This window comes from Arachis ipaensis, chromosome B10 (genome assembly GCF_000816755.2).
Source record: "Arachis ipaensis cultivar K30076 chromosome B10, Araip1.1, whole genome shotgun sequence".
NCBI classification, from domain to species: Eukaryota; Viridiplantae; Streptophyta; class Magnoliopsida; order Fabales; family Fabaceae; genus Arachis; species Arachis ipaensis.
In genome coordinates, this window is record NC_029794.2 from 22,363,711 (window position 1) to 22,372,807 (window position 9,097).

The following is a 9,097-nucleotide window of genomic DNA, read 5'->3' on the forward strand; positions in this document are numbered from 1 at the left end:
CAATACTAAAATCAAACACGTCAGACATAGAGTAGTTGTATTTAAATAAATCTAAACATAACAAATGTTTGTATTTTTTTTATTTTTATTAATACACAATTCACAAAAATATAAACCAAATAAATATTCTTAAATTTCGTCTCTGTAACGCCTAAAGTATTTAGACAACAACTAAATAGCGATTTTTATAACTTTATTGAGTAGGAAAAAACTAAATCCATGTAAAAGAATGAAAATGATGTGAACAGGTTTGTCATTTGTGACCCATATGCGCACTCCTATGCTAATGAGTTTTGCATGATGTAATAGAGAACGTGGTCTTAATTTTGGTGAGTGTACGAATAGATAGATAGACCCCCCTATCACATATAATATAGTTCAATAAATATAATATTAACATGTACATGACCAATCATTTCACGAAGGGACAAAGTTGAATTGGAGAGTGTAGAAGAAAAAATTATACCCATTATATACTGTTCGTGTGTGTAGAGTGCAGTCCACTCCAATTTCCGCCTTTACATCCATACTTTTTTGTTTCAAATTCTTAAGCCTAAAGCCTAATTATTATGATACGCATGGATTACGAGGCTTTTTCTCTGCCACTACCCACTATCCTACTAGAACAATAATTAAATCATTCGTCACTGTATAAACACCCTCATTTTTCTCCATTGCAACTGAAATATGTTCACATTTCTTCTCTGATTGTTTTCTTGTTTATTTCTAGCTACTAACGTCACTGTATAAACACCCTCATTTTTCTCCATTGCAACTGAAACATGTTCACATTTCTTCTCTGATTGTTTTCTTGTCTATTTCTAGCTACTAACGAGTACTTTACCATCCTCTCTTATTTTGCCCATACTGTAATATGCAAAAAAAAAAAATTTAAATATAAATAGAAATATAAATATATTATTTCTCTAAATACACATGAATAAAAAAATGGTCAGATTAATTAGATAAAGGGGTTTAATCAGATAAATATTATATTGTATTAATTATTATGATTAAATGTTTGAACTTTTTTATTTCAGATTCAATAATATTTTTTGCAGTCGAATTATTTATTCCAAATAAATGAATTGGGATAGTTTTGTAACTCTTATTTCTCTTTGGACTTAGTCCCCATCTAACAATAATGATAATAATAACTAAAACATGATACATACCGGCCCAAAAGGCCCAACGAATACCCAAACAGGGTTACGTTAACATGAAAATAAAATTAAAAAAGTTTTATCATGGAAAAAGAGTGCACTTTTGTATACCTATTTCATAATAATAACGAAACTAACACTTTGTTGATTATAACTTCTTGAATACTTAATTCTTTCTTAAATTTCATAGCCATTTAACTGGATTTTATTAAAAAAAGAAACATAAGCTGTATAATTGTACTTTTATTATTGCACATGAGGTAAAAGGGTTTAGGGTTTAGGGTTTAGATGAATACATTAATATGTAACAAAAGTATTGTCAGAATAACAAATTTATATGTCTATTATTAAAATTTTAGACAAATTAATTTAAAAATAATTTTTACTCTAAAATAAGTAAAATAAGGTAAAAATAATAAAAGTGACAAAATTATATTTTTTATTGCTTTTATTTTTTTAATTACCTAATCAGAAATTCTATCTCACAACCTCACAAACAAATATCTCATTTCTTCTTTTGAATTTTCAATTATCTCAAGGATACAATTTATACTAAGTCGTATATTAGAATTGAAGATTAAATAAACGTAATTAACTCACATGACGTCTGACACGATACTCCCGCAATTGTTTTGCATTAAAAATTGTCTTTTTTATCCAGAATACCACCGACACGTGTTTTGGGACAGGCTCTCTTAATCGAACATTTTCTTCCATGTTGATATATTTTTTCGCTCGTTCTTGCACTTTGTACAGGAAGGTCGAGTGCCTCTTCAACATGGATTAGGAGAACAAACCTTCTTTCAGGCCATTAACTACTTTCCATGATGGCAGCTTCGGTAGGCAAATTTTAAATCTCTAGACAGATCTTGCTGAATATTTCCATAAAAGCTCGAAGGGTTTGTCCAACCTCGTATTTGATCACTAAAAGGCTTGTAGCGTCTTTGACCTTATCTTCAGGATGAAAAACCGGGTAAAACGACTCCTTGCAAGGTCTTCGAAACAAGTTATGGACCTAGGTCGTAGACTGTCAAACCACTTCATTGCCGCTTTAGTTAACGTCGTTGGGAAAGCTTTGCCACGAGTTGCATCCGACACGTCAGCCAAGTACATTCGGCTTTTAAAGTTACTAGTAAGATGGTGTCTCGGGTCGGTTGTTCCATCATAGAGGTCCACGTCTGGGTTTTCAAATTCCTGAAAACTTTAACCCGCAAAATCTCTTCCATGAATGGATCTTCGCCCCCGAAAGGGAGTCTCTTCTCAATCAACATGAGCTCTCCGACCTCAAAGGTCGGATTCAAGTTTGTCAATTTGTCCTTCTGAACCCCATCGTCGACGTACCTCTCTTTTTAGAGCTCGTTTAGACTATCGTTGTCGCTCCAGTTCAATCTCGAGCTGCTCCAACCGTCCGTGGTGTCCGTTGGTGCGGAATTTAGAGTCCACAAAACTAATCGGCAAGTGCACCGGGTCATATCAAGTAATACCTCAGGTGAGTGAGGGTCGATCCCACGAGGATTGATGGACTAAGCAACAATTGTTAAATGATTTACTTAGTTAGGCAAACAGAAAATAGTGTTTGAGAGTTTAAAAAGCATTAAATTAAAGACAGGCGAATAAATAAGTTGGGAATAAAATATGGAGAAGGTAGTTAAGGCTTCAGAGTTATCTATTTTCAAGATTGACTTTTCTTATTAATTTATTCTAATCATGCAAGATTTAATTAATGACAAACTATATGTGACTAGACCCTAATTCCTTAGACCTTTCTAGTCTCCTCTAAAATTCATCAACTACCAATTCCTTAGTCAATTAATTCCAATTAGAGGGTGAAGTTCAATTCTAGTTTATGTGCCACAGAAATCCTAATTACCCAAATATAAGAGGATTATATGTCACGTATCCCGTTAAGTCCAGATAATTAGAATTTAGGAGGATATGTTTTCAAGCTGTTGTTCAAGTAAAGAGCTTTTCCAAGTTATACAAGAACGCAATTAGAAAGAGGGTCATACTTTCGTTCCACCCAAATTCATAAAATAAAGAACGAAAACAATCCTTGAAATATAAATCAATACATGAATTAAAATAGAAAAATAATAAAATCAATCCATACAATAGACAGAGCTCCATACTTTAACAGTGGAGGTTTAGTTGCTCATAGTTCAGAGAGAAAAATAAGGATTCTAATAAAATGTATTTTGGTAGAGGTGGAATGGAATCCCCCCAGGTAAATGAAAAGTGGAATAATGTTCCCCTTTTATATCTAATCCTAATTAATTTAAAATCTATTTTTCTAAAACTAAAATAATATCTTTTCCTATTTTTAAAATAAAAACTAAAGTTTAAATCAGAATTAATTAATCAGCATTTTTTACACTTCGCGCTTGTCACGCGTACGCGTCAGTCACGCGTACGCGTCGATGGTCTTCTTCGCGTGTCACGCGTACCCGTCAGGTACGCACACGCGTCGCCATGGAAAGCTCCAAATCACGCGTACGCGTCAGGTACACGCATGCATTACTCCTCGCTAGTCATCTCCTTTAATTCTTGTGCTCCTTCCATTTGTGCAAGCTTCCTCTCCATCCTCTAAGCATTTCCTGGCCTATATAGCCTTCTTCTCTTTTTCTGCGGAAGCTCCATCAAATCCAACCAAATGCTACCTAAAATAAACAGAATTGCACAAGACTCAAAGTAGCATCCATAGTGGCTAAAAGATAATTAATTCTTGATTAAACTCAATAAATTAAATGCAAAGTCACTAGGAAAAGATAGGAAATATTCTCACACATCATCCATGCACCTAGCACATGAGTTCTACTGGAATCTGGTTCACCATGTCCTCAGGTAGGTGGATTTTCAAATTTATTCTTTTGGGTTGAGGATTTCGTGAAGTCCCCTCCCATTATGGTCGTCTGTTCTATCTTGTCGTGGAGGGACTACAAGTGCTTGATCGTCATTGTGATGTTCTGGCTCAGATTCGGATGCCGTATGTTCGTTTTCAAGACGATTATCCACCATGATTGGGTGTAAACTTGTGGGTCCCCGGCAACAATGCTAATGTTCTGAGGGTTACCTAAAACGGATGGAATAGGCCAAAATGTGAGGTCCATACTTCTTTAGGGCAGCGTCCGATGTCTTCCGGTGTTGAGGTGCCGTCATTCGTGCGGAGGTGGGGAGTGGTACCTGCATGGGACTCCGATACTTAAGTTAGCAAGGGTTTTTAGGCAGATTTTTAGTAGATTAGGTTCTAAGCATACCTGAAGGTGTCAAGATATTTATTAGTGTAAAGGTAGAGTCAGTATCCACATTTTGAATAGTCCCTTTTGGTAGTGACGTTGTTAAGATCTCCTTTCTAAATGAATAGGAGAGATAGTAGGGGTTGGTTGTAAAACTCGCAAATTAATAAGTAATTAATCAATAAATTATAAATTAATTAAAGAAATTAGAAAATATAATTTCATAGTTTAATGAGATAAAGTTAATTAGAATAAGAATTTTGACACTAATTTTAACGAATTTGGCCCAAGGTTGGACCGAACGGGTCAAATTGGTTGAACCGGGTCCATATTGGATCCAAGCCCAACTTATATATCATCACCCTCACCCTTTCAGCTAAGGTTCAACCTGTTCAACCTATAAACTAGTGAACCAGTGAACCAGTGAACCACGGTCAAACAGGTTGAACCTATAAACTAGTGAACCAGTAGCTAGAGCAGTTTGATGACCAGTTCGATTTTTAGAACCTTGGCAGAAACGGTGTGAATGAGGGGGGAAGAGAACCCTCATGTAACACTATTTATTCCCCACTTGTTTGGCTCATGCTTTTGATCCGGAGTTCCGATTGACGAGCCATTTACGGCCACGCGTCGAGCTCATCGAGCTCTTCAGTTTATCCAAACAAAGTGGTATGTCTTTCTCTAATTCGTGCCCAGTTCTCCATTCAAGTTTGTTTTCACGTTTTGGTTATGGGTTTTGAGTGATTTTGATTATTTTGGTGATTAGGTACAATCTAACATGGGATGATTGTTGTATTTTACCCCAATCATCAATGGGTAAGGTAAGAAAACTCTAAACCCTTGTGGTTTTCCCAATTTTGTGTGCCCTTGTGCCAAATGGTTAAATTGTATAAACTAGTTAAATTTATGTTGAATTAGAGTTGAATTTGTCAATTTGGAGCTCTTGGAATAAACTTTTGGTGGCTGGAATTATTGGGTGTGGATTGGAGTCTTTGAAGTTGGAATTGTGATGGTTTTGAGCTTAGGGAGGAATCGACCAAGGTATGATTTCGATTTCTCGTAAATAATATGTAATGTCTCGTAAAAACATAGGCTAGATGACCATAAGATAATTTGAAGCATGTATGTATGTTAAAAAGTTAGTAATCCTAATAAAAGGTTGATGATTGATGATTTTGAAGAGGATAATGAATGTGAATTGTTGAATGAGTGAACGAAGCTAATTTGGATTGTGTTGGTGTAAACTTAATGGCTTTAGTTAATGCAATATATATTTGAGTTGATGAATGATAAGTATGTTGAATGATGATTTTGTTGGAGTTTGATTGGTAGTTTAGTCAACAATGTATGATTGAATTTAATGAGGCATGATAGATTTAATGGTATTATGTTATGAATGTAGTTGATGTGGTGAGAAGATGGATGAATGATGATTTTGATGATGATAAATGAGAATATCGGATATGGATATATGAATGTTAATGATTGTGTACGTATGATTGATTGTGGTAGGATATGGGGTTTGTGGTGCTGTTTGTATGTAAAGAATGTTGGAGTTGAGTTTGATTTGGTGAAAATAGAGGTTTAAGAACTTTTGTGAAAAATCTTATTTTTGGCCAAACTTTGGCGAGCCATAACTTGGCTTCCGGATCTCCAAATTATTTCAAACTTATTTCATATGAAAATTGGGTCCGTGAAGTTTACGCCATTCAAAGAACGGATAAAAAATGTTTTGAAACAAGGAAGTTATACGCGTTGGAAATTTGGTATATAAAGCTAAAATTCTGTAGACTTAGCCATTTCTAACCAATCTATAGTGTATGAATATGCATACCCTTCATTCGTGAAGGGTCATTTCTGTCCAGCGTACATGCGTACGCGGACAAGGCTATGCGTATGAAAAATGGGCCAAATTGCACGCCCACGCGTATGTGTGGTCCCTGTTTCAGCAAACATAAATTTTTGTGTTTCAACGTTTAATTTCAAACCTCTAAACCTCTATTTTCACTCTTTTAGCCCCTAAACCTTAGTTGGATACTTAGAGATGGGATGTAATTAGGAAGGGGTAGTAACTTGGGAGTGAAGCAAGTTGTGGGGTAATGAATTATGATTATGAATTGGTGATTTTGAGCTTGAGAAGTGCTAACTGAACTAAGGTAATTATGATGACGATAATAGTGAATTTCTATTGAGATAGAAAATGGTTGATGAGGATAATAACATTAAGGTATGATGGTGATTGAATTTGAATGAATTGAATGAGATGGAGGTGCCCGGGTAAGAGGCGGTGGCAATGACCACTCGCCCCGGGTATATGTAGAGATGTTGAGAATGCATGGAATAATGAATTAATGATCATGAATGAATTGGCATAATAATGAAAGTGAACTTGAAATTGATTGTGATATGCATCCGGGTAAGACACAGTGGTGTTAACCACTTGCTTCGGATAAGAAGCGAGATTGCTGGGTAAGATGCAATGGTGTTATCCACCTGCTCCGGTTAAGAGTTCGAAACTCCGGGATGATGCAAGGGTTGAGTTTTGACACCGCTTGCTCTGGGTTGAGAACTATAACTCCGCTTGGGTAAGAGGCAGTAGTGAGTTTGTCCTCTGCTCCAGGTATGTGGGTAAGATGCAAGGGTTGAGGCATTGTCCCACTTGCTCCGTGTTTGGTGTTCTGTCCAGGGTTAGCTACCGGACATGTCGGGTTTGACTTTATAACCAATAGATGAGACTCATCAACCGTAGGACAGACATGCATATGTTTGATTTGCTTATTTGTGCATTAATTGAGAGTGTCTATGTGAATTAGTATGCCTAATTGTTATACTTGCTACTTGCATTACTTGTACTCTAATTGTGTTTGCCTTTACTTGTATTGTTTGGCTGTGCACTGGTGAATTTTGGAGGGTTGGAGGAGGTAGAATGTGAATTATAGAGTTAGAGTTTTATGAGACAACAAGTGGATTGTAATTGAGGGATTAAGTTAGGTTTGACTTAGAACCTTAAGGACCTTAGATATCTATCCTTGTTTATGGTTTTCTATCTTAAGTCTTTAAATTTTATAATCTGAGTGTCGGAATTCTAGGGTTGCCTTTGGCATTTCTGGCACTTTATATCTTATTTATGTGGGCACCGTTACCATCCTGAGAACTTTCGGTTCTCATACCATATACATGTTGCTGTTTTCAGATGCAGCTCGATAGACACCTCGGTATTTTGGGCTTATTGGTGCACGAATTGTAAATCACACTTTTCACAACTCGTACCACTAACCAGCAAGTGCACTGGGTCGTCCAAGTAATACCTTACGTGAGTAAGGGCGATCCCACGGAGATTGTGATGCGTGAGCATCTTTCCTATCTTTTTCTAGTGAATTTACATCTAATTTGTTGAGTTTAATAAAGAATTAATTATCTTTTAGCCAATATAGATGCTACTTTAAGTCTTTTGCAATTTTGTTTATTTTAGGTAGCATTTGGCGGAATTTGATGGAGTTTCTGCAGCACAAGAATCAAAGGAGATGGCAGCGAGGAGCAACGCGTACGCGTGACTGACGCGTATGCGTGATTTGAAGATTTGCACAGCGACGCGTGCGCGTGACCGACGCGTCTACATGACTCGCAGAAAAGACCATTGACGCGTACGTGTGACATGCGCCACGTGCAAAAAATGCAGAAAAACGCTGGGAGCGATTTCTGGGCTGTTTTGACCCAGTTTCCAGCCCAAAAAACACAGATTAGAAGCTGCAGAATGGACAAAACAAGTGGTCCCCACCCATCAATTGAAGACTTGATTATTTAGTTAATTTTGATTTAAATTTAAATTTGAATTCTAGGAAAAGATATTATTTTAATTTTAAAAATTAGATTTTAAATTTATTAGGATTATTTATAAAATATATTATTCTAATTGTTTGTATTTAACGGGATACGTCACATATAATCCCTTTAATTTTGGACAATTAGGATTCTTGTGGCATATAAACTGGAATTTGATCATCACCCTCTAATTGGAATCAATTGATCAAGGAATTGGCAGTTGATGAATTTTAGAGGAGACTAGGAAGGTCTAAGGAATTATGGTCTAGTCACAAATAGTTTGCCATGAATTAAATTTTACATGATTAAAATTAGTTAATAAGAGAAGTCAATCCAGAAAATAGATAACTCTGAAACCTTAACTGTTTTCCTATATATATTTCACAACTCATTTGCTGCTTGCTTTCTGAAATTCTTAAATGCTTTTTGAATACCAAAACACTCTTTTCTGCTTGTCTAACTAATCCTATCAAACCCTATTGTTGCTTAATCCATCAATCCTCGTGGGATCGACCCTTACTCACGTAAGGTATTACTTGGTACGACCTGGTGCACTTGCCGGTAAGTTAGTGGGTTACAAATACCGCACCAAGTTTTTGGCACCGTTGCCGGGGATTGACTGTGATTAACAACTATTAGTTGTTTGATTGTTTAGATTAGGCGTTTTAATTTTAATTTTATTTAAATATTGTTCTATTATTTTTCGAAAAAATAAATAAAATTAAATAAAATAAAATAAACAATTTTCTTTTTTTTTTTTTACGTTAACACTCCCCCTTCCCCCTGTTTCGTTTTTTTTAGTTTCTTTAACTTTAATTTTTATTTATTATTTTTTTTGTTACCCTGTTTCTTTCTTTTGCTTTATTTTATTGTTTAGTT